This window comes from Cygnus atratus, chromosome 6 (assembly GCF_013377495.2).
Source record: "Cygnus atratus isolate AKBS03 ecotype Queensland, Australia chromosome 6, CAtr_DNAZoo_HiC_assembly, whole genome shotgun sequence".
Classification (NCBI taxonomy): Eukaryota; Metazoa; Chordata; class Aves; order Anseriformes; family Anatidae; genus Cygnus; species Cygnus atratus.
This window is the reverse complement of record NC_066367.1, coordinates 30,441,674-30,466,352: the sequence shown is the minus strand read 5'-3', so window position 1 is coordinate 30,466,352 and position 24,679 is coordinate 30,441,674. Positions and strand designations below refer to the sequence as shown.

Here is a 24,679-nt window from a genome sequence, read left to right as displayed (position 1 = left end):
GGGCATCGCCCGCTCCTCTGCTCTGTGCCGGCTGGAGCTCAGTCGTGGCAGCGCCGTTCCCAGCCCTGCAGCTCAGGATGTGGCAGCAAAGGACCATCTGGGGAGGAGAACAAGGTGGACTTTGACGGGGCTCTAAAGGAACTGCTGTGTGTCGGCGAGGCACGTGGCGGCTCCTCCATCCCCGGTGATGGGGTCTGGACCGGCGCGGTCCTGTCCCTGCTGGCCACGATGGCCAGGGGCAGGGCGGAGGAGCGGTGCTGGTGCCGCCTGCCCCCCAGCTGCACCCAACGCGGGCTGCCAGATTTCGCACCCGGGTGCTTGCCGGGCTCCTGCCATCCTCACGCCCTCGCGGTGTCCCTGCGCGGGCCTGGGCCCGTCCCCAGCTCCCCCACCCCCTGCAGCTGCAGCCCTTCCCCTCTCGCGTTCACAAACAGCTTTTTTTTTTTTTCAAAATTTTTTTTTGGCATTTCGGGAGCTGCTCCGCTGCCCCCGTGCTCTGTGCTGGTGGTGCCAGCCAGGCTCCATCCAGCAGCAGCCGGGGCCGTTGTGCACCTAGGGGCACATCCTGCCCCCAGGGGCGCACGCCCCAGCAAAGCCATAGCATTCCTGAGGCTGCCTGCTCCCTCTCGGCTCGGACCTTTGTGTACTATTTATCTGTATGAGGAAACAGGGCCATTCATGTATTTCTCTGCCTATTTATACCTCTCCCTTTCCGTATTTAGTGTGTGCGCAGGCAGAGGGGGCAGCGTGCGCCGGGGCGACTGATGTTCTTGGCTCCAGCGCTGGCTGGAATTTCGTCCTGGAATGTCTCCTGAACCGCTCTGAAAACACGAATAAATCTCTGTGTGTTGTGTGTATGTGTGTACACAAATATATAGACAACTTATAGACACCGGGCCCTATGGGGCGTTTGTGAGCTTTGCTATTTAAAGGCACGAGGAGTTATAGGGCTCTTGGCGAGCCCAACACCTCTGTATCAAAGGGATGCGGGGCGTTTTGCTAGCGGCCAGGTATTTGGGAGATATATGGCCCTTGCCCTGCCCTCTCTGAGGAGCTGGAGCTGCCCTGCTAGCAGCAAACCCGAGGTAGCACGCCCATTGCTCTGATCGCAGCCCAGGGCTGTGTTTCATGGAGGTGTCCGTCCCATGATTTCCCAGTGGCCGGCTCCAGTTCCCCCAGTACCCCAGTGGTGTGCCCGGGGTGCAGCCGGGTGAGTTACGGCACGGATTTGGGCTCTTTGGAAGCACCGCGTGGTCCAGGGCTCCTGGAGGGGCCGGGGTTGCCCCCTGAGCATCGCCTGGTGCTCACGGCTGTCTGGGAAAGATGAGGATGAGCAAAGGGGAAAATAGGCAGCGGGTGCTCATCTGGGCATCTCCTTGGGAAGCGCTGGAGCAGCGGGTGCTCACGGGTGCCTGCGGGGGGATGATGAGAAGCAGGAAAGGAGAAAATAGCAACTGGGTGCCAAAACTGGGTACCAAACACGATGCGCACAGCCCGTGAGGGCATCTCCTTGGAAAGCGCCGGCAGCTGCCTTGCTGGGGGTGCTGGATGAGGCCCTGGCCAAAAGCCACAACCCGGAGGGCTTCCGACCCTGGGGGTGACAACGGGAAGGGTGCAGAGGCTGGCGCAGGCTGGTGGGGCAGGATCAGGCCCTGTGTGGCACGGCAAAGCCTGGCAATGCCGGGGGTGGCGGGGAGTGGGAGCGCTATTTGGCCCTGCTCAGGCTAACGCCAGCTTCTTGCGTCCTGGGTGCTGAAAAAAGGGATATTTTGGGCTCAGAATGCCCACGTTTGGTCTCCAGCCAAAGGAGATGTGTTTGTGGGTGGGGGAAATTTGAGCAAATTCCTGCCGTGAGCTCTGCACGTGTGCGCGCGCGTGCGGGTGTGCGTAGAGGGGAAATACAGTTTTCCTTTTTAAAAAAGCACCACTTATTTTTATACAGAACTCCAGAAGGGCTGAACGTGGAAACTTGGCCTGTCAGCAGCTGTCACAGGGGAGCGGGTCCCTGCCTGAGTTTGGGGGGAAACCACAGCTGGGTGTTAATGGGACTGTTAATGAATTAATGTTGGCTGCCGTGTGCAGGGGGGGGGCAGCGCGGAGCCCTTCCCGGCACACGTGCTCCAGCCCGGTGCAGCTCCACGCTCGGCACGGCTGTGCTTTTCCAGAAAGCCCCGGCTCTGGGAGCCGTGTGCTCGGGCAGGTGGGACTCTCCCCGTGTGTCTTGGCTCTTCCAGTGCTCCGGGTCGTGGAGAAGCTTGGGGACGTGGCCCCGTGGGGAGGAGAGGACCCCGAAATGCGCAGCCGGTGTGGCTCTGTTACCGTTCGGCTGCGGGGCTCGGCTGTGTTTGGTGATGCTGGCAATGCCTAAACCAAATCTTTAGGTCAATCTGAAGGAAAACAAGGGGAAAGTGAAATTGCAGCTGGTTTATTTCTGGGCCGGGAAGCGGGTGCTGCGCCATCGGCGCGGTACCTGCAGCGAAGCCGGCCGCTGCCCGGCGCTGCTCTCTGCAGCCCTCCGGGGGTTTTTCCTCTCGCTTATCTCCCCCAAAATGCAGAGGAGCACCCACAGGGAGGTAAGAGCCCAGCTGTGGGGCTCAGAGTTGTGTTTGCACAGCTCGCAAACCCGGTCTGGTGGGGATGGCTCAGGAGGTGGAGACCATGCTGGGACACTCACCCGACACTGGCATGGCAGGGAGGAGTAGCGCCATAACCTGGGAGAGCTAGAAATGGGGAGAAAGCAGAGCCTTGGGAAAGAGAGAGCAAATTCCTTTCCATGAAGGCGTCCACTCTCTTCCATGGACATCTCCATTCTTCGCCATGGATGTCTCCAGCTACGTCTTTTGACTTCAGACTCTGCGGGGGAGAAGTCAGCTGTGGGCACCTCCTGGGGGTTCACCCTCTGGCACCAGGCAGCCGTCAAGAGCATGAGCCAAAAGGAAGCGTGACCATGCTGAGGGAGGGATGACAATGACGAAGAAGGGCTGGCCATGCTGAGGGAGGGATGACCACCCTGAGGAAGGGCTGGCCGTGCTGAGGAAGGAATGACCATGCTGAAGTAGAGGTGCCCGTGCCCGTGTAGAGGCGCAGACGCCCAAGGGGCAGCGGGGTGGACAGGACTGCCACCTGAGGATGCTGGTATGGATGGGGGCTCGGATTAAGATCGAGGCTGTGTGTGCTGGGAGGAAGGCTGGAAGAGCCCAAGCTCTTGGGAGCTCTGCTTGCTGCGACATCTACAGCTTGGTGCCAGACCTGGCCCATGGGATGAGGACCTGGGCTCTGCTCTCAGCCCAGGCTGGGCTCTGCCTGCCCCCCGGGCATGCAGAAGGGCCCCCAGAGGTGCCCAGAGCCCAGCTTGGAGGGGCTCTGAGGCTCCCCTGTGCCTGGCCACGGGCTCCCAGGGCCCGGCTCAGCCTCTGCGGGGCCCAGAGCCTTCCCAGCCCCATCCCAGACAGACGGATATCCCAAAACCCACTGGCCACAGAGCCTGCCCCAGGGGCCCCCGCTTTCGGTCCCTCTGTCTGAATGGGGTGGTGTGCGTGTGCCCAGACTGTCCCCTTCTGTGACTGTACCCTACACATGGCTAAATATACGTCTGTGCAGATACAGGAACTCAGAGGGGCTGAGGGATGCTCCCTTTCTATACCTCTTTTCATGGGGAGAGCTAATGAGATTCATGTCATTAAAGGGCTGATGTTTTGTGGGATGGGAGCCTTTTAAACGGGATGTGTCCTGGCTTAGTCATGGCAAATATTTACCAAAAAAAAAAAAAAAAAGGAAAGAAAAAAAAAAAAAGGGACTTGCCATATAAAATTAGAGTTCTGAAAATAGTATTCAGAGCAAGTGAGAGAGAGGAACCTAAAACAGAAAATACAGCCCAGTCTGTTCAGGAGTCAGGGGAAAAAGAGAGAGAGAGAAGGGAAAAAAAAAAAATGCCAGAGATAAAACGAGAGAAACCTCGGCAGTAAAAACAGCATCTTGGTAAATAGACTATTAAAAAAATTCTGACCTGCTTTATGGCTTTCTTGGCTGCCGTTCAGCTGTGCTGCCCTGGCCGGCACGGAGGGAAGGTAGCAGGAGCCGGCGTCTGTGTGGATGCTCAGAGCCCTGGGACGCGGGGCGTTAAATTTAGCCACATAATGATGGCCCTGAGGAGGCAGCCTTTTGTAGCCACGCTGTAATTACCGCCTGGCTTATAAATTTTATTTTTCTTATTATGTTTCCTCCTCCTCCGCTGGGGAAGTGGGGGGGGGGGGGGGGGGGAGGGCTCCCACACCCCCATCGAGCTGTCTGGGGAGCGAGGGGTACGGCCGTGGGGACGGAGAGGGTCCCCGTGCCCTGTCCCGCTCCCTGTGCTGGTAAGGGGCTCACCCTGCATTTGGGATTGGGGTGAGATAACGCCATGCTGGTAGGGTCCCCTGTGACTGTCCCGGCCTCCCCGAGCCTCAGCACGGGCAGTGGGAAAGGTGGAAAGGACGAAGGCTGGCCCCGTCCCCCTCCTCCTCCAGTCGCCGCGCTGGGATGGGGGCAGAGGGGACGGCCGCCGTGGGAGCCGGTGCAAGTGGGGGGCAGCTTCGGGCCGGGCAAGAACGTGCCAGAGAAGGTCTGTCCCCCCTCTTGTTTTCCCAAAACAAAGGAAGCAGCCTTGCATTGCTGGAAGTCGCGTGCTCGGGCTGTGCTGCCTTGTTATCATCCGATAACCCGGCGACCCAGGAGCTGCCCTGCTCCTCACCCGCCGGGCTCGCGCTACGGGATGCGAACAGCTTCCGCGTTAGCTGCCCTTCGCGGGGGGACGTTTTCCGCTCTCCGGGCGGGGGGGGCAGGGGGGGGGTGCCGTGATGGCCCTGGATGCCCCGGGCTCGCCCTGCTATAGCCCCGGGCACCGCCGTCAGCGCAGGTGAAGGCGGAGGGCAGCGGCGGTGAAAGGGCAGGAGAGGCACAGGGGTGGCAGGTGCCTTGGTGTGCACGGGGGTTGCCACCCCGTAGGAGATGTGGGGCTCTGCTGCCTCTTGCTTTGCCCCGTGCAGCTTCCCCGCTGCCCCTGTCAACCCCGCGAGGTTGGGATCAGGCTCCATCCCGTCTCCTTGGGGTGTATTTTGGGGGGGGGGGGCCGGTGTCGTGAGGAGAGGGCTGGCTGGAGGCACTCAGAGTGCTGCAGCCGAGCTGTGCTGCTGGGCAGGGCGTGGGGCTGGGGTCCCTGAGGACCGCCGTGATGCTTCTGGGGAGGGGAGCCTTGCAAACCACCAAAGAGCTGGGAGCAGCGCCTGCTTTCCCTGCCAGCTCTGCCTTTTCTCCCAAATCCGTGAGCTGGGGCCAAGGCACCGTGGGGGCCTTGGTGGTCGGGGTGACATGTGGGACTGCAGCGGTCCCACCAAGCCGTGCCCAGGGGAACCACCTCATCCCAAAGCAGCCCCTTTCTCCTTCCCCGTCCTATAAGGGCTCTGTTCAGCGCCAGGGTGACCCTAGGCAACCTCCATCCCTCGCTCAAGCGCCCGTTTCAGGGCAGGTGGAACAATACTAAATCAGCTCCTTTGAAGCCTCCCGGCCCGCAGCCCCACGGACGTGCTGCTCTCCGTCCCTCCCTCATCAGCTGTGGGCACGCCGGGGCCAGGGATTCAGCACCGAGGTGGTCGCGGGAGCCCTTGGGGCTGCGCCGGTGGCTTGGGAGCCCGGGTGGGGAGACAAAGCGCCCTTTGAGCCCTGGGAAGAGGTGTGCGCATGGAGGTTAGTGCCCTCGGCCCCGGAGGAAAAGAGCAGAGCAGAGCTGAGCAGGGTTGGCAGCGTCCATCCCCGCCGAGGACCGGCCCCGCACGTGTGCCGCTGCCCGCGCGTGCGTGCGCCCGCGTGCGCAGGAGGCTCACGCCTTTCCATCTCGGTGTGTTTGTGTACGTCACGCGTGCGTCTTACTCATCAGGGTGTTTTTCTTTCCTTGTTCTTGGGTCTTTCCCCCCGCCCCCGTGATGGATCTGTAATTCTTACGGCTTTTTTACTCCTTTTTTTTTTTTTTTTTTTTCGATCGCCAATTTTGGGCGTCGCAGGCTCCTTTGGAAAATAAGCTGTATTTTTAGTGCTCGTCTGCGAGGCCGCCGATCCCGCCTGCCCTGCTCGTCGCTTACTCACTATTTGTTTAAACTTTGGTTCTCCCCCGCTGCTGCGTCCCTTCGCCCTGCCATCGGGCGCGGGGGCAGCCGGCGGCGCGCAGGAGCTGAGCGGCACGGCGGGAGCGCGCCGAGCTTGTAAACGGGCAAAAGGCAGCTCCAATCTGGCCTTTATTGAGGTCTGGGCTCGGGTAGCGCTGGAGCAGCCTGCCCTGTAATCAGCCAGCCACCAGAGCTGGCCAGCCTTGTAATAAAGCAGCTCTATATTTATTTGTTCTGTTTATACCCTGCTCTGTAATAAGTTGGGAGCCCTCCCCAACCCCTTTTTTTCTTCGGGAAGCTCCTCTGGGTCTCCAAAGGGATCAGCCACCCCGCTCTCAGCGGGTGCTCCGGCCCCGCATCCTGCCCCGTGCCCGCCGCCCTGTCCTCTCCCCATCATCCCAGCCCTGTCCCCTTCATCCCCACTCTCTCCCCGTGCCTCTTCCAGAGCCCCTCGTCCCCCCCCGTCCCTGCAGCCCCCCCCTGCCCTCCTCCCCCCGCTGCTATTTCAACCCTGGGTCTTTTTAAAAATGCGTCCATTAAAGGGAGCTCAGTCGCCCTTTTGCCGGCGAGGCTGGAACACTGACAGCCTGTTCGCCCGCGTGTCTGTAATTAAACTCAATCTCTGGGTGAATACAACAATGTGACTGCACAGAATAATTCCTGGAGATCCTGACGCCGAGGAGGAGTGTGGCCTGTGAGCGGCCCATTCACGCCTGGATTTCTATAAATACTTTACTATGTGGCACTAAGAAAACTTCAAGCCCTCCCCATCCCCCCCCCCCCCTTTTTTTTTTTTTTATTAGTGCTACATAATATAGTAATTGTGCGACTAGAAGGTTCCTCCTGTGCCTGCCCGGGGTTCACAGGCCTGGGTGTGACCTCGCGCTGCACCAGCTGGGCGCAGGAGCCTGCTGCCGTGCCCAGGGACCGCTGCGTTGTGACCAGGGCTGCCACCGGGGCCACCGGCCTCGCCAGGGGGCCACAGGTGGCCCGTGGCACCCCCAGCCGGGAGCTGGGGGCATGGAGCCCGAAGGAGGCAGACTGGTGGCATTTGTGTCCTCATCATGCTGCTGGGAAGCGGGTGTCCTGGGTGCCAGCGAGCTGCGGGGAGGTGGCCGATGCCCCCCGAGCTGCAGGAGCTCTGCATCCATCCATGCAGCGTCCACCCCGTGCAATGCAGCAGGGCTCAGGGCACCGCCGCTGGCTCTGGGGACGCGCGGTGCATGTGGCAGAGACGCGGCAGATGGCGCCCTGCCGTCGGCTGGCACAAGGCTGGTGGCCTGCAGAGCCTGCCTGCGTGGGGCTGCGGCGTGGCGTCTGCATCCCTGCGCTGCCTCTCCGCGTCCGTGTGCTGCGTTGACGCCCGGGCGCTGCATCTCCGCGTCCGTGTGCTGCATCGCTGCATCCGTGCGCTGCATCTCCGCAGCCGTGCGCTGCATCTGCATCCACGTGCTTCATCTCTGCATCTGTGCGCTGTATCTCTGCGTCCCAGGCACTGCAGCCCCTGAATCACACTGCTGCTTCGCCCTAGCTGCAGCCTCCGTGGCGGGGATGCTCCCGGGCAGCAGGGCGGATGCCAGCGCCGTGCCTCGCGGAGGCGCTTTGTCCCCATCAGCAGCACAGACAGAGCCACTTTGCAGCTGCCATGCGGTGGGGATGTGGGGTGGAGCGACCGAGGAGCTTTCCCCCATCACTGAGCATCAGCCCTTGTCCCCTGAGACACTGCCTGTCCCCCGTCGGTGCGGGTTTGGAGCAGGGACGTGCCTGGGGCCGGTTCCTGCCCGGGGCTTCCCGGCTGCACGAGGGCTCAAAGGGCTCACAGGTCCCTCCGTGCTCAGCTGAATGAATCAGGGTCGATGAGCAGCGTTAAGTCCCAAATCTGGGGGTTCTGGGCCTGTTTTCTTCTTTAGGAAGGCTGCGAGGAGTTTTGATGGGGCTGGCTGTGGAGTCCAGCTCCCGGCCTCTGCTGGGGCAAGGGAGGAAGGAGCGGAGCCAGCTGGGTGCTGCCCGGTGCTGTGCAGGGAGCAAACATCAGCGGTGACAGCAGCCTGCCACGGCTCAGCTGCTCTCATGATTTATTGCTTAATCCTTGGCAAGGGTCGCTGTTTGCCTGTTTATTTATGATCTTGCTGCAAAGCCTGTTGATATTTGGTGTTTTTGTATCAACCCCAGCTCTCGGAGTCATGGGGTTGTAGGAAAAGGCGAATCGGCTGTATAGGGTCGTAGGGTCTCACCTGGCTCACGGCAGCTTCCTACAGCAGGATGCTGATGGCAGCGGGGCTCTGCTAGCTGGGGAGGCCATAAATGCCGAGCAGAGACCCCGACAGCTCCTCGTGCTGTGGGCACACCTCTCGAGCTCTGCCCATCTGGGGTTGCACATGTGCTTTGCATTTGGTGCGGGTGCCCTTGGACTAAAACTAGAAGTTGCTTGCTCTAACTGGTGCCGTGCCATCTTCGTGTGCCGACAGTTCCCCTCGGGATGGGGCATCCCCAAAGGGACATATGGGTTCCTGCATCCCTGGTGGCTCTCAGGCATCGATAACACTGTGGGCTGCTGTTTCTCCAAGGTATTTGGGTGATCCCCTCGCTGCAGAGCTGGATACAGCTCGGTTTGCCCATTCACAAGCTGCCACCTCCGTGCTTTGGCCCTGCAGCGGGATGCCCCCGGAGCTGAACAGGCTGGTGTAGGGCAGAGCTGCACCGAGATAGCCCAGGGCGACCAGATCTGGGGTTGCTTCCCTTGCTATCAGCTGGATTTTGCCAGCTGCGTGCTGGGCTCGTGCCAAGGGCTGGCTGCGGGCGTTGCCACACGCCTTGCCCCAGCAGATGCTGAGCGGCCCGAAGGAGGAGCAGCAGCATCCCCGTGGGGCGGGTGCCAGCAGCTCCCACGTGGCTCAGCGCAAGCAAAGCTCTCCAGGAATGAGCTTAAATTCCACCCCTAGCACCCAGCCCTTGTCCCCTCCTCGAGCCCCCCTTCCCCAGCGTTTCAACCCCAAAACCTTTGAGTGGTGCTGCCCTGGCCTGTTCTCCCCACCGTGGAGCCCGTTGTGCATCTCCCCTCCTGCAGACCACTTGCTCTTCTTCACCCCGCTGGGGTCTCCCCAGAGCCTGTCCCCAATTCTCCTGCCCCCCACCCTTCAGCGAGGGTCCGGGGTGCTGGAGAGTCCTGGCAAGGGGCTCTGTCCCCGCTCTGCCCCGCAGCGAGGTCCCCGTGCCCTGGTGGCACCCCGTGGTGCAGGTGGCCGTGCCCCACGGAGCCGTGCTCCAGCTGGAGCCACGGTGCCCTTCCCCTGGCTCCGGGCAGCGCCGGCCTGTCTGCACAGCTCCCGGGGCTGCTGCCCTCTCTGCCTCTCGCCGGGGCGTGTTTACGGCTCGCAGGGAGCCAGCCTGCCCCAATTCCCCCCCGTGCCCTTCATTTCATACATCCATATATATCCATATAGCATTCGATAGAGGTTTTATGGGCATTTCCATACGTTTTACAGACACAGCCATTACAGAGCCAGGTTTCACCCGAGAAACCTCAGGGGAGCGGAGCACTGAATCGCCTTAGTCTTGGCCCCAGAACAAGGCTCTCTTCTCTCCCTCGCTGGGGCTGCCGCTATCAGCGCGGCAGAGGGCTCGGGGACGGCAGAGTGCTGGCAGCATCCTGCCCCGAGAGCCGCGGTGCTGCCCACAGCCTCATCCCTCCATCCTCTGGGCTCTGCCTCGTCCCACGCAGCCCGGGGACTGTCGTGCTGCCCAGTCCTCGCCCCCTGTCCAGCTGGAGGGTGGCTGCTTGGGGCTGGCTATGGCCAAAAACACAAAGCTGGGGCATCCCCGCTTTGGGCTGCCGGGGGGGGACGGACTGGGGCGAGTTGCAGCAGGGATGAGCCCTCGCTTGGCACCCCCTGCCCGGTGCCGCATGGCACGGGTAAACGTGGCAGCACCAGGCCCTGCTTTTGGGCCCCGATTCCCCCCGCTTCACGCTGTGCTGAGGAATTTTCCACCACGTGGGTGAATCCCTCTTCGCGGGGAGATGCCCGCTGCCTCCGGCTGGTGCCACGGGGACCTGTCCTCACCGCACGGCCATCGCGGGCACAGCCATAGCATCGTCCAGCCCAGCTCTGCCTGGGAGCAGCGCCCTGCCTCTCCTATTAATAGCAGCTCCCCTCGCCCCTTCCCAAAGCTGCCGGGAGCCCAGGGTCCGTCCCACTCTGTTTTCTTGAGCAGGTCCCGAAAGCAGGAACCATTTGTGGCTTCCCCGGCCGGCGCGTCTCTGCTTGGCCTCCAGCGTGTGTTATTTTCTGTGCTGTTTACTGTTCTTCTGCGGGCTGTCAGGTTTCCGCACCGGGGGAAGGCTTGTAAATGGGGTGGGGGGGGCGGCGAGTCCGCACGGAGGGGCTATGGGCGGGGGGGGGGGGGGGGGGCCGAGGAGCACAGACATGGCCTTTATCGCAGCCTAGGGGATGTGTGGCTCATAAATCCGACCCAGGCAGATAGGGGATAAATCATCCCCGCTCGGGCATTGGTGGTTACCCATGGTTAGAAATTAACTTTGTGTTGGATGGGTCCCAGGCCGTGGGATGGGAAGGGGAGGCTGCTCCGGGCAGCGTGCCTCCCGCCTGGCCCCGGGGCCAGGCTGCAGCCGCCGAGCGGGTGCCCGGTGCCTGCCCCAAAAGGCAGGGCCGCCGGGGGCAATTAGAGCCCCAGCTGATGAAGCGAGAGGATGCTGCGGCCGAACCTGTGCTGCAGGCACCCGCGCCAAGCTGGCCGGGCTCTGGGAGGCAGCAAAGCCCCCAGACCCCATTTCCCATCCCCTCTCCGGCTGCAGCCCCAGCTCCCCCTTCTCCCATCCCAGAGCTCCTGATGGCTCCACGAGCATCCCCAAATCCCCCCTGCAGGACCAGGATGTCCCGGGGGGCTTCGACAAGTGCGCCCACCTCTCGTCCTTCTGCTCAGACCCTTGGGGTCCCGCTGTGCCCACCGAGGGGGACGAGGGGCAGGGCTGTGTGTGGGGACATCCCTCCCACCGCCGGGAGCAGCCAGCTCAGCTCAGCTCAGCTCAGCTCAGCTCGGCAGGGCTCGCCCCTGGCCCGCTCCCTAATAGCTCCCCAGCTTTCCTTTCTAACGAGGCTCTAATTGGAAGCCGGTTGCGCTTCCCTTCCCCTCTCCTCAGAGCTCTCCAGTCCCAGCGCTGCAGGGCGATTAAGCTGAGGTTTTGGTTTTTTTTAATATGGCAGAATTATTTTGGAAGGGCCAGGATCGTTACATGACGGGCTTCTTGAAAAACCCCAGGCTTCGCCTTTCAGACGGGGCCTTTTCAAGTGGTTTTGCACAGTACACGTCTCTGGGCAGCGACCGTCTCGAACAGTTACTGTTAATTATAGATGCCTCTTTCCCGCTCGCCCATTACTCAAAGGATTTTTGTGTGTTTTAACAGTGTTTTACATCAGCCTGAATAAGACTCTATTCAGTATTTCCGAGAGCTGGAGCTCGGGCATCCCCTGCTGCATGTGCCGTGCTCTCCCCTCCCTCTACCTGCCCCCGGGGGCCGGGGACCAGGCGGCCGCTGGGGGCTCGAGCAATCCCCACCCGGCTGCACCACGGGCACCCTGCCCTCGTCCCGGGCTCCTCGGGGTGTGCAGGGTCCTTCTCCCTGCTGCCCAGCCCCAGGCTGGGCCTTCCCCTTGTGTTACCTCAGGGATTTCTCCCCTGAGCCGTGCGCCGTGTGCCTGGGGTTGCTCTCCGTGTCCTTTATCGTGCTGTCACCTTCACTGCCCGGTTGTGCAATTGCAGCTCTTGGCACTCGGTGGTTTTTCAAAGGCTCCCGAACAGTGTAACATCACCGAGGGGTGGTGTTGCCTCCTGCTGACAAAGGTGGGTCCTAGAGGAGACCTGCGTGCACCCCGTTTGTACCCTCGGGCTGCAAAGCCCACTGTATCTTCCAGCTGGCCTCCTGCGCTTGGCCCTACGCCTATCAGAAGAGTTTGCTTCTTCTCCTCGCCAAGCTGCTTCATCCATCCCTGGGGGCAGACCTTGCCCCAGGTCCCTTCCCAGTCCCGGTGCCATCCCCCCGTGCGCTGAGCTGGGCGTGCGGGCCCCTTCCAGAGCTCTGGGGGGTTCACGAGATGCGAGTCCCCACCGCAGCGCAGTGCCGTCCCTTCTCCACGTGCCATTTCTATCCCTACCCCTCATTTCTCAGCTCCCCGGCTTCCTTCCCAGGGGCTCGAAGCCCAGCCATGGCTCTGCTTTCCAGCTGCACACTGGGCAGGGGCAGCTCTGCTCCAGCACCCCGCTGGCCCCATAGCTGCTGGGGCCACCGAGCTGGCTCCTGCGGGCACCTCAATGCCTGGCGCCAAAGTCACCATCGCAGGGAGGACTCTGCCACCCCGCACAGCCCACTGAGAGATGGGGCAGCCCCCGGGCAGAGCCCCACGATGGGGGGGACATGGTCTGGGTACCTCGGCAGCCCTCGTCTCCTCCAGCTCGGCATATAGGGCACTGTGGTCAGGCCCATTTATAAAGCTGGTAAATATATCGGCAGAGTTTGTGTCCCCTCCAAAGGTCAATATTTGTGCAGAGTTTAATTTTAACTTAACAAGCAGTTGTTTGCAGAGGCTGCCCTGTTTGTGTGTGTGCGTGTGTGTGTTTTCCTTGTGTGCTTCCCCGTGGATCGATGCTGGCGGGGAGGCACGCAAGTGGCGTGCAAGGGGCGTGCGTGCGTGCGTGCACCCGCTCACGGCGCCCGGAGAGGTGGCAGCGGCGGCTCCCCGCGATGCTCCGGGCTGGGGGATGCAGGGGCAGCACCGTGCGGTGCAGAGCACGCGGGCACTGTGGGGACAGGGTCTGTGGCCAGGGCTATAAATGCAACCCACAGACCTCTGCTGGAGGTGGCGGCAGGCAAGATGTGCCCCGTGTGGCTCGGAACGGCAGCAGATGGGGACGGTGGCTTCCCAGCCTGCCCTGACCAGTGCCGCAGGCTTGGTGCAGCTGGGCAGCCGCGCGGCCCCTGGCCTTTCCCTCGCCGTCCCCTCGTGAGCCCCTGTGGCTTTTGTGGCTCTCGCCCGTTTTCTGGCAGCGTGCAGCCCTGAGCTGAGCACATCGGTCAGGCCGGCACTGGCTTCGCACAGGGCTCAGGGTCCCAGCACTGGCCCCTGGCTCCAAAAAAAAAAGCCGTGGTGTATCTCCCAGGGCTCTGCCAGTATCGCTGCCGGCTGGGTTTCGTCCCCGTCTGGCCGCACTTCCACCTGGCCGTGCAGGGAGCATGGAGAGGTCTAGAGGCAGAGTGCCCTGGTGGTGGCAGGGAGAGGGGAATGGCGCTGCCCTGTGTGCCCGGGCAGGGAGCTTGTGTTCCTGCCCTTCTAGCCAAAACCTGGTGCCACAAAGCTCTTCGCACGTCCCCAGCTAGGACCAGCAGGGCTTGGGGAAAGGCTGTGCGTCTCCCCCCCTCGCCTCGCAGCCCCGCGGTGCATCCCAGCACCCTGGGGCAGGAGGGGACGCTGCCTGGCTCCGACACCCACCCTCGGCCCATCTCACCGAGGGCGCAGAGCGCATTGCAGCGGGAGAATGGGAGGGTGACAGCCCTGGCCCCCGAGGAGAGCCGGGCAGGCTGTGCGAGCTGCAGGTGGGGTGAGGGCTGCGCACCCGTGTCCCCTCGAGGTCGCCTCTTTTTCAGGGCCAGGGCGGTTTTGGGGCAGGAAAGGGGGGACGTGGCCGGGAGAGGCAGCAGGGCCGGGAGGGAGCTGCTGGGGCTCCGTGTTTTGCAGCCCGCCTTGTGGGCGCTGAGGTTTGGTTTCCTCCTTTCTGCTCTTTTCCTCTTCCTCGCCAGGCCCCGGGGCTGCCAACCTCAAAGGGAGAGCGGGCTGCGAGGGACAGCGGCGGGGACGGGCAGGGGTAAACACGGGGCTGGGGCCGGCCAGGCGGTGGGTGACGGAGGTGAGCTCATGCCCTGACGTCAGCCCTGTGGCTTTGGGGACAGCCGTGGTCAGGCTGCCCAAGGAGGGGCGGCTGTTTTCCTGCAGCTCCGCCGCGCGCTCCTGGTGCCCGGCTAACTTATAAACTTTAATGGCCAGTTTAAGAGGTTCCTGCCATGGGCACCTTGTTGCCAGTTTTAGGTTTTTAATTTGGAAACTTTCCCCTCTGTGGTCGGGGGAGGAAGGACTTGGGTCCGCTTTGGGGCCAGTAATCAGGACTCGCGGGTGCCGAGGAGACGGTCCGGAAGGGCTCTGTTCCCGTCACCGGTGTCGGGTGCTGGGATGTGCACCGCGTGCGGGGCGGGCTGCTGGACCCCCGTGTCCCCTCGGTGCCCACAGACTCGTGGAATAAATTTAGCCCCTGGCTGGGGGAGCGCCAGCAGCAGCCACCTGCTCCTGATCAGCAGCGGGGGCACGCGTGGCTGCGTGAGCATCCTCACCCCCAGCCCTCGGGAGATGCCGGGAGCCCCTGCACCTCTCTCCAGGGCACTGTGGTGGAGCGTGTCCATGTGTTCCTGCTGGGTGTGCTGCCTGGCCAGGTGTGCTGCGTGCAGGCTGGCTGGAGAAAGGCAGCAGCCCCCCCGTGCAAGCTGCTGTGGCTGTGCCGCGGGCCCCCGGCTGGGTCTCAGGGGCAGCAGGGAGAGCCCTCCCGGGAGCACCCTAGCTCCTAGCTGGGTCTGGGGCACTTTGCAGACCTTGCCGCGGCTCCTGGGAGCTCCAAGGCAGAGAGGACAGCTGGCTTGGCAGAATTTGCACCCCAGAGATTGAACTCCCCCGGGGTGGGCACCCGGAGCACTATAAATAACGCGCGGAGCCGGAGGAGCAGAGGAGTGGCCCTGGTTTACCAGCACGTTCATACCAGGGCTTTCAAGTGGTTCCCATGCATCTTCCCCGCCAGCCATTTGCACATCTGCTCTCCTGGGGGGGGCCGCAGGGTGTGCCGGCGGGGAGGTGGGCAGCGCTCAGCCCGGAGGCACGGGGCCCGCGGGCAGCCCCCGGTGCGGTGCCACGTGCGCGCCAGCATCGTGCCGCCACCGCGGGGGCCGGTGCCGCTCGCCAGCCCCGGAGCAGCCCTGCCTTTGCCAGCCCTGTAATTGATTCCTGCTCTCCTGCTCGGGCTGGGGCCGTGGATGTGCAGGCATCCACTTCTGGAGCCGTATTTTGAGTTTTGAGGCGTTCGGAGAGGTTCTCTCCCAGCCTCGGCTCATGGGATTTAGGGGGACCTTTGCCTTGCCCAGCTGTCTTGGAGGCTGGCAAAGATCAGGGCCATGGGGAAGGTGGGGCTTTAAGCTATGGAGGAGGACTTTCTAGCCTGGCACTTCGTAGGAGATAGTAAATAGTGTAGCACGTTAAGGATAAGGTTAAAGATAAACCCGTTATTAGGCTGGAAGGTGGTGACGGCTGGGAGAGTCACCCAAGCACGGGGAGCTGCAAGCAGGCGCCCTGGATGCTCACCACGGCCCTGTTTCACAGTGCTGCTGCTGCCAAATAACGCTGCATTGAACAAAATCAGGGTAGAAAAATAGAGCTGAAAATGGCGAGGCTTTTAAAATATGTATATATATGGCCAAACAGCATGGTTTTGCTGTCCGGAGGTGGCAGGGGCAAGGCAATGCGGAGCACAGAGAGCGGCGCGCGGAGCGGGCAGGGGCCGGAGAGCAGGGATGTGAAGGGAAAGCAGGGATGTGAACAGAAAGCATGGAGCCTCGGCAGCCCCGGGCACCGGGACAAGCCGGGAGAGAGGAGCAGGGAGGAAACGTCCGCGCGGCAGGAGGAAGAAAGGCTGGCAGCGCTCCAGGCCTGATGCCGGGGTGGGTGTGATTTCCTCCTCGCTCCTTTCATGCGTCGCGAGGATTCCGCAGCAGAAGGATGCTGCTGTCCCGCGGATGAAAGTTTGGGTCCCCTGGTCGCTATGAGGAGTTTAAATGCCCGACGGCACTCAGAGGGTGGAGACGTACTCGGGGACCCAGCTCGCAGCTCCCCAAGCCCTCTGTGCCCCCCGACAGCCCCGCCGGGACCCCGTCCCTCTCCCGGAGGGCGAAGGTGCCCTGACAGGCTGTTTTATTAGCAGCAGGTGCCTGAAACCCAACCCGCAGCCCCGCGCTCCCTCCTCTCACCTGGGGATGAACCCGGGCGGGGGGCACGGCTGCACAGGGTCAGCTCCCCCCGGCCGGGATGGCCCCCAGTAACCAGAGCGGTGCCGGCAGCCTGACGGGCTGCTCCTGCCGCCGGCGACAGGCGCGTAATGCGTGATTTCACAGCACCGGCGTGCCGGGCTCGCTTGGGGCAATGATCTCCCCTGCTCCCGGCCAGACCCCGACCTGCGGCTCTGTCAGCCGGGATTAGGGGCAAGATTTAGGCTGAGAGCCCTTTGCTTCTGGCTGGAGCGATGACGGGGATGGGAAAGCCCAGCCCAGCACCGGCAGGGCTGGAGCTCTGTCCGGTGGGCGGCAGGACCAGCACAGGTCCCCGGGCCGCCTGCAGCAAACCGAGGGGATGCTCAAGGAAGGTAGCCGAGGGCAGCCTGCCCGCAGGGGCTGAGGACACTTGTCACCCCCCCCCAACACGTATCTAGACCCCGGGCAGCCCGCCTTTCCCCTCCGCCCTCGCGCCGTGTCCCCGCAGCCCTGTCCTCTCCCAGCGTCGCTTCCTGCTCGTCTCCCTGGACCCTGGCGTTGTTGGCTGGGCTCCTGCAGCTTTGACTAAGTTTACGGCGGGCTGGAATGCAGGGCTGCTGCTGGCCTCCCTCCAGCCTAAACATCCCCACCCCGTTGTGCGACACGAGCTGATAAGGGCGAGCGCTGCGAGCGGGCAGGTATCTCGTGCCCAGCCCGCGACCTTACAGCCGCGCGGCCTTGGAGGCTGGCATTTATCTCCCGCGTGCGCGCCGTCTCCCGGCCCCGAGAAATGTTCTCAGCATCCCTGGTTTTCGCTCCGGGCCAAACCCACATGCACGTTGCCCGAGACCGACTCCGAACAGGCTCCTTTGATGAGCAGAGCTTAAATATATATTTGGCATTCCAGCGGCAGCGTGCCGAGCGCGGCCCAGGGTGTGAAAGTGTTTGCTTGACAAACTCCGGGGGCTCTCGCCTCTCTGCTGGCCCTGGGGACTCGCAGGAGAGAAATGTCAGGGAATTTTTCACCTCTCTGTTTTGTTTGATGTTTTTATTTTGTTTTCCTGCTGAGAGTGCATTTTTAGCTGTGGCGAGCGGTGCCTGATTGACAGCCCCAGAGCCTGAGCCCCCCTCTACAGAGCTACAGAGGGAGCAAACATCACCCCCTGGTCCTGGTGGGGAGAGGGGACAGCCCCACGAGCCTGCCGCTGACCGGGGGCTGCTGTCACCTCCCCGCTGGCCCTGTCCCCTCCGTGGGCACGGTGCTGCAGAGCTGGGGGGACGGAGGCTGGATGTGGGCACCGGCAGGATGGAGATGCCCCACAGCCTTCTCCGAGATGGCCCAGCCATGTGGTGTGGGGTCCACGGTGATGGACCAGGGGGCTGAGATGTGGGGTGCGGAACCAGGGGTTGTCCCACATGGGGAGGAGGAGGAGGAGGAGGAAGGCAGAGCCTCCCCTGCCTGTCCGGGGACCTGCGCCTCTGGGAAATGGGGAGGGGATTGGCAGCAGATTCGGTTTCAGAGCCCGTGTCTGCGGTGCCCGCCGCAGCGGGTCGAGATCCTGGCCGGCTCTTGGGGAGTCAGTGTCTGTGTGTTCCCAGCTGTCCTTGGTGTAATCCCTCCCGAAAGAGAATCCCCTGCCCTGCTGCATCCCCGTTGTCTGCCAGCAGCACTGCCTAGCCCTAAATCACCCTCTGCTCCCAGCTTGATGGATGCTCCCGGCACGGAAACGGGGGTGCAGTCCCCCAGGCCAGAGGAGAGGGAGGGTCTGGCCTCCGTGGGGCAGGGCATGGGGTCCCCAGGGACTATGTGTGAGAGATTGGGATGCTGGGAGGCTATGGGGTGAGTTTTGGTGCTCTGGGGACTGCAGGACAGGGGTTGGTAGCCAGGGGGATTTGGGAGCAGGGGTTGGGATGCTGGGGTTTGTGGGGCTGAGATTTGGGTACGGGGGGACTGCAGAGCAGGGCTGGGGTCCCCGAGGGCTGTGGGGCAGGGGGCAGGCTCTGTCCCTGGGGCAAAGGCGGGCTTGGCTCGGGCTCCCGGAGGTTTCCTTCCCAGCCCAGTGAAGAATCGCCGGCTTGTCTGGCGGAGCGCGGGCCCGTGGATTTCCTGGGCAGCGAGTCCCTTTCATGTGGCCGCTCGCAAACTCTCATGACATCACCGGGGGCTGCTCCTCCCGGAGACAAACCCGGTGCTTTTTAGGGGTTTGCCCCCCCCACCCCCCCCCACCCCCCCGCCCCGGCCTGTGTGTTTTGGCCAGCGGGGGACCCGGGGAACCGCGTCCAAGAACGGCCGCTCTGGCACGGAGACGGCACGCGGGGCCGGCGGGCAGGGGGAGGGCAGCGCGTCCCCCTCGCTGAATAAACATGGGCTGGCCGGGGCTGGAGGGGGCTTTTCCAGGCTGGACCACACCCCGGGGGGCTATTTTTTGCCATGAATGAAGGGGCTGTGTGCTCGCCGGGCAGCCTGGCCTCCTGCCGCTGCCGCTGCGCGGAGAGCAAGCCCGACACTCAATCCTGCTGCCTGGCCGGGGCCCAACATCTGCGCTGAGCAGCTGGGCACTGCCCGTGGGACACCTGGGCACCGCGGGGACACCTGGGCACCTGCACGGCTCGGCACTGCCCATGGGGACGCGTGGGCACTGTCCCCACTTGTAGGGGCACCGGCTACCAGCCCCAGGTGGTCACCATCCAGAAGGGACACCTGTCTGGAGGGGACACCTGCCCGCTTTGTCCCCCGGGCACCGTGGTGCCGTGCCGGGCACGCTGCTGGCTGCAAAGAGGAAATTGAGGCTGCCACCAGGCAGGGGGAAGTGGCAGTGACTCAGTGGCGGTGCCAGCAGCGGTGCCAGGGCTGCCGGGGCGCGTCAGACCCAGTCCTGCCGGCCCTGTGTGCCCGGTGAGACGCCTGAGTCAGCCCGGGGGATTAGCCCTGCTGCTCCCCCTGCGTTTCCTGCTGCGGTTTCGGGTGAGGACAGGGCAGCGTCCCCAGGGGACGTCCCCATGGGCTGCCCCTCCGGCCGGGTGCGCCCGCACCTGGGAGGAACTGCGAAGCCACCGGGGCAGGGCGGCCCCTGCCTGCAGCTCAGCCTGGTCCTGAACGCGCCCAGATTCCCCCCAAAGCCCCTAATCTCGCTTGGCTCAGCCCCGGGCTGCTTCCGCTCCGAGCCTTGTTATCACAACTAATCCCCTGCGCACTGAGTTTGGGGCCACGCTGGGTGCAAGGTCCCCTTCGGTCCCCCTCGCCACCCCCAGGCTTTGCTTTCCAAGAGGTCCAGGGGCTGCTCTGCTCGTCCCCCCGCCGCTGGCACCAAGCTGTGGTTGTGCTCCCCCTGCCCCGTGCTCCCAGCTCCTTGGCCAGCCTCGTGGCCCCAGGGGAGCTGTGAGTGTTTCTTGCCATGAATGCATGGCCTGTCTTTGCCGGGTGGAGCTGGGGTGCAGGATCCCACCCGCCGCTGTCCCTTATCACCGTGTGGCACCCATGTGATTCATCAGGTGTGGCTCCGTTTCCATCACCCCACTTTGCAGGAAGTTTCCTGGCCAGCCCCCCGCGTGCCCTGAGCAATAACAAGGCAGGATGAGCTGGCCAGCCTTCCTGAGAAACCCTACAATAACAAACCGGCGCAATGTGTCCAGCTTTCCTGGACAGACAATAATAAACCGGCATGAGCTGGCATGCTTTGCAGAGGAACCCTACAATAATAAGCCCGGGTGATGTGTCCACCTTTGTTGAGCAACCCTACGTTAACAAGCTGGCACGAGCCGCCCGGATCCCTGGCAGAGAGGGGTCCCTGAGCTGTGCCCTGGGAAAACCTGGGATGCTGGGCTGGGGCGGGGGGCTGGCCAACAGGTCTCCATGCCTCCTGCATCGAGTCCTCCCAAGTCCTCCTGCCTTGCCAGGACCTGATTTAGGTGCCTCTTTGCCAAGCCAGCACCCAACTCACGGGCTGGGTGCCCGTGGTGCGCAGCATGGCTCCTCTCCGAGCCGTGCCCGCGGGGACCGGAGCATCGTGCTGCTTGGGGAGGATGCCAATGCCTATGTCCTACGCCTGCGCTGCCGCCAGCCCTCCTCTCTCCCGCGTTTGTCCCTGGGAGCTGGAAGAGCAGCGGGAGGGCAGGGCAGGGGCAGGACCCCCAGCATCCCCGCGGCCGCCCCAGCGCGGAGGCGGCACAATGCGGACCCCCCTGCGCGCGGTGTCTGCGAGAAAGGCTGTAACCCAAGCCGTGAAAGCAGCACAAGGGGAGAAAGAAAAGGGTATTGAGCGGCGGGCTGCTGCGGTCGCCGGCCAGCATAGACCGCCGGTTGTTAAGCGGGTGCCTCGCTTGCAAAGGCTGCCTTGATGAAGTGTGAGCCGGCACTTACGGAGGGACGCGGGCAGGCATTCTCGCTCCATCTTCCGCTCACAGTGCCGCTCTTTATGCGCCTGACATTTGCTCGCTGGAAAGGCCAGCGAAAATCGGGGGAAAGGAAAACATCACCCGCAGCAGGGCCCGAGCAGAGCCGGGAGGAGCGCGGGGCCGCGCCGGGCTGTGCCGGGCCGGGCTGTGCTGTCGGGCTGCCCCGGCTTCGCCGCCCGCTCTTCCCCGGGGTGACCCCGTCACCTCTCGGCAGCTCCGGGCTGCCTTCCCCAGCCGGCACAGCCGCTTCCTGCCAGGTGTGCGCGGCGCTGGCTCCGTGCCTGGGAAGCCCTGGCCATCCTGCCCCTGCCTGCGCCGCGGGACGACTCGCAGCGCCCGGCGCCAGCATCGCTGCTGGCTGCTGCTCCCCGTCCCCCAGGGGCGGGCATGGCACGAGGTGCTGGGGGCTGCGGGGTCAGCCCTCGGGCAGGTCCCTCAGATGTCCTCTGCTGGGCTGTGCGGTGCCCGGGGCGTGCTGCAGGCTGGGGTGAGTGGGTGCAGGTGGGTCTGAGATGGGGAGGAGGGCTTGAGGTGGAAAGGGTGTCAGCGTCTAGTGCGGGGCAGCTCGGGGTGCTTTGGGGAAGCTCTGCCCCATTGGAGAGGGTGACAACCCCACAGGGACAGGAGCCCAGGCTTGCTGCATCCCAGGGGGATGAGCTGCCCCTTTCCCTGCCCATGACCCCAGCACAACTCCCCCCCCTCCAGCTGTGTCGTCCCACGGGCGGGATCCCTTGCCATTGGTATAGGCTGGTCAAGCAACTAGCACAGCTCGGTGCTCATCTCTGTGGACCCCAGGGTGGATCCCAGGGTGGATCCCTGCCCGGTCTGCGGGACGCTGGGAGGACCACGGGCAGCGATGCCCAGCGCGCCACGGGAGCGCACAAAGCCTGCGGCAGGGGAGGGTGACAGCAGCGTGGCCACCGACGCCCCGGCCATGGAGCCATCCCCCTGCCCTCCACAGGCTGCTGCAGCATCACCAGCCCCTGCCCGTGCCAGCGAGGCAGAAGCAGCCGTGCCCATCACCGGAGAGCCAGCGTGCAGCTCCCGGACCACTGCTCCACGGCACCGCTGGCGGGGCCAGCCCGGGGAAGCCGTGGCCCCCCCCCCCCCCCCCCCCCCCCCCCGGCCCACACCCCTTGGCTCCCAGCCCCGGCAGGAATTATTAAGTGTGCCCCTGCGGAGCATGTGCTGAGGCTGGCCACGGGAATGTGGGCAGATCTGACATACAAGCCACAGCAGCCAGGCTGTAATTTCCAAACAGGCCCCGTTCGCTCTGTTTTCCAGTTAAAAATATATTAAAAAATAGGAATGTGGGGTTGGGAGCAAAGAATGTTGGTAACCGCTTCGAACGTCTGGTGTGATAATGAAAGGGTCAGTCCCCGGCTTTGAGCACGACCGATTTAGACTCTGGTGCTTGGCACCGGCGCGGGGGCCCAGCCAGCCCGCAGCCCCGTGCCAGGGGACGGCGATGCTCCTGCGCCGGGGGCACGGTGCTGGGCTGGGTGACGTGAGCCCCTTGGCCACGCTGGATGGCTGGGGATGGATTTGGCACCCTGCCTGCTGCTTCCACCTCTCCCCACCACCTCCCCACAGCAGAGCCCTGGGATGGGGGCACCATGCAAGGCTGGGTTTCATCTCCCCGTGAGCTGCCCCACACCGTGCCGAGGAGTGCAGCCCGACGCACATCCCAGCCCCGGCACCAGCCTCCCCTTCCTGGGGCAGCCCCCCCGGCTGGGCTAATCGCGGTTCAGCGTGTGCTGCCGAGCCTCCCGTGCCGGTGTCGCAGCCTTGAGTCGCTCCTGATACCGGGCACGGCGCTCGGCCTTGCGGCCAGGTAGTCATAACACGACCAGAGGTCGGTCCGCCGCCGTGCCCCCCGCCAGCTCCCCGGGTATCGCTGCGGGGGGAAACCCTGCAGGCACCCCCCCGCCTCCCAGCACCCTGCTCCTGCCTCTTCCCGGGCCTCGGGCGTTGTGTTTATCCCGCAGACAAGTGATCAGAGGAAAACAAGGCACCGGCAGCCAGGGCTGAAGTCGCAGCGGGGACAACAAGTTGGCTGCAGCAGGGTTTGGTCCAGGGATGCTCTGGGGCTGTGGGGCAAGGAGGGAGGGCACGCGCCCATCCCCAGGGCTTGCCCCCCACCTCTGGGGACACCTCCTTGTCCCTCTCAGCCTCCGGGGCCATCAGGCGGCCGGTGGCTGGCACAGCACGCTCTGCTCCCTGCCGAGGCAGGGCTTTGCAGGGAAACGCTTCCAGCCCCGGTTACAAACCCATTTCCCTTGGGGTCTGCGCCGCGTGGGCGAGCTCCAGCAGCCCGCTGGCTCAGAGCCGGCCGGTGACTCCCAAATTCCACCCCGGGCTTGTGGCAGCTGCATCCGGAGCTGGGCCCTTCCCGGAGGCATGGGTAGGGGGTGCCCTGCACCTGCGGCCCCGTTTCCCCCCGGGGACCCTTCGGCGGTGGGGACACGCTGTGAGCAGCGGTGCCCGGGGGCACTGACCCGCGCGGTGCTATCTGGTACACTTTGCTCGCTCCGCCGCCGGTCCCGGCTTTTCCTGGGAGCTGCTGTTTGCTTTTCTCTGAATTATGACTCCTGCCTTTGATCTGGACTGTGTCGGCCACCCGATGCCAGCCCCTCTGCTGCCTTTGAAGTGCAGTCGCCTTCCCAGCATCGGGCGCTGCTTTTGCAACCTCGGGTGCAAGCCTGGCACCGTGGGGCTGAGCCATCAGGGCTGGCACATCCCAGGGGTGTCCGAGGTGCTCAGCATCCCTCCTCCTCCCTGGCACCTTGTGCTGCTCGCAGCTCGGAGGCTGGGCAAAGCAGAATCAGGAGGTTTGCCCTCTGGCTGGCAATCCCAGGGCTGCTGGCAGGGTGCTCGGACCAGAGCATCGCTCCCTCCTGTGGCAGTGGGCAGGGCCACAGGAGGTCCTGCGGAGAGGTTGGCCAAAAAGCAGACCCCAGCGGCGTGCGTGTCCTGCAGCTGAGCGTTTTTCATGCCTCTGCTTCCAGCAGGAGGGCTGAGACCTGCGGGGAAGGTGCCTTTCTGGCCACCAGCACTGGCATCAGCTCCCTGCCCGGCGGGGAGCACCGGGGGGTCTCAGCCTGCCCTTTCTGCCCTTGGGAAGCCGGGCCCACGCTTTGGACTCTGGCCTTGAGTGGGTCTGAGCGTCCCCATCCCCTCCCCGCTCCCCTGGCCGGGAGAGGAACCGGCCTTATCTGTTACACTTTGTTCTCCTGCTGTCTGGGTGTGGAGCCGAGCAGAGATTAGTGCCAGACCTTTGACACACACACACACACACACACACACACACACACAACCAACCACACGTGCACCACTAACCACACTCACCAGCACGCGAGTCCAGCTGCGCACGCAGCCCCGTGCACACACACTCGCTCACCTGCACACACGCACAGCTGCCCGTGCACATCCCTCCCCCGAGCCCTCCCTCCGGTGCGCACAGGCGCTTCCCCATCCCTGTTCGTGCACCCGCTTGCTTGCACCCCTCAACGCTCCCTGCAGCCCCTTCCCCCCATGCACCTGCCCCACTGCTTCCCCTGCTGTGCCCCTGCCTGGGACCAGCAGCATCCCCAGGGTGACGGGAGGCTGAGAAGAGATGTGGCGAGTGCGTCAAGAAAATGTGTGCACAGCACCAGGAGCTGCTCGGGCAGCCGGGGAGCAAACCGGGCACCCACCACACCTCCATCACCATCCCCTGCCTGTGCTGGGGCAGCTGCTGGGGCCGCCGGGGCGGCTTGTGCCGCACGTGTAGGAGATGGCTGTGGTGAGGCAGGAGCTCCCCGTCCCCACCACGTGCCCGGGGGTCCTGCCCGTGCCCGAGGCTTGCGCTCCTTATCGGCTTATCCTCTGCGCTGCTCCTGCTGGGGAAGCCGCAGCCCTTCCCGTGCGATCTTACCGCCGGCGTTTCATGAATGGCTTGCAGGCAGCGGCTGTGCTGTCCTCCTCCTAACGGGAAAGCAGCCGGTGGGCTGAGCAGGTGTGTGTGTGTGTGTGTGTGTGTGCGCGCACGAGTGTGTGCTCGGCACGATCCGGCTCCTGGCGGGTCGTTTCCCAA

General features: G+C 63.8%; 1 protein-coding gene across 1 annotated transcript in view; it reads left to right on the top strand.

Annotated features, from left to right (window-relative positions):
* NHEJ1 (non-homologous end joining factor 1) overlaps positions 1–24,679 on the top strand; it is a 33,757-nt gene that overhangs the window by 7,792 nt on the left and 1,286 nt on the right. The window lies entirely within an intron of this gene.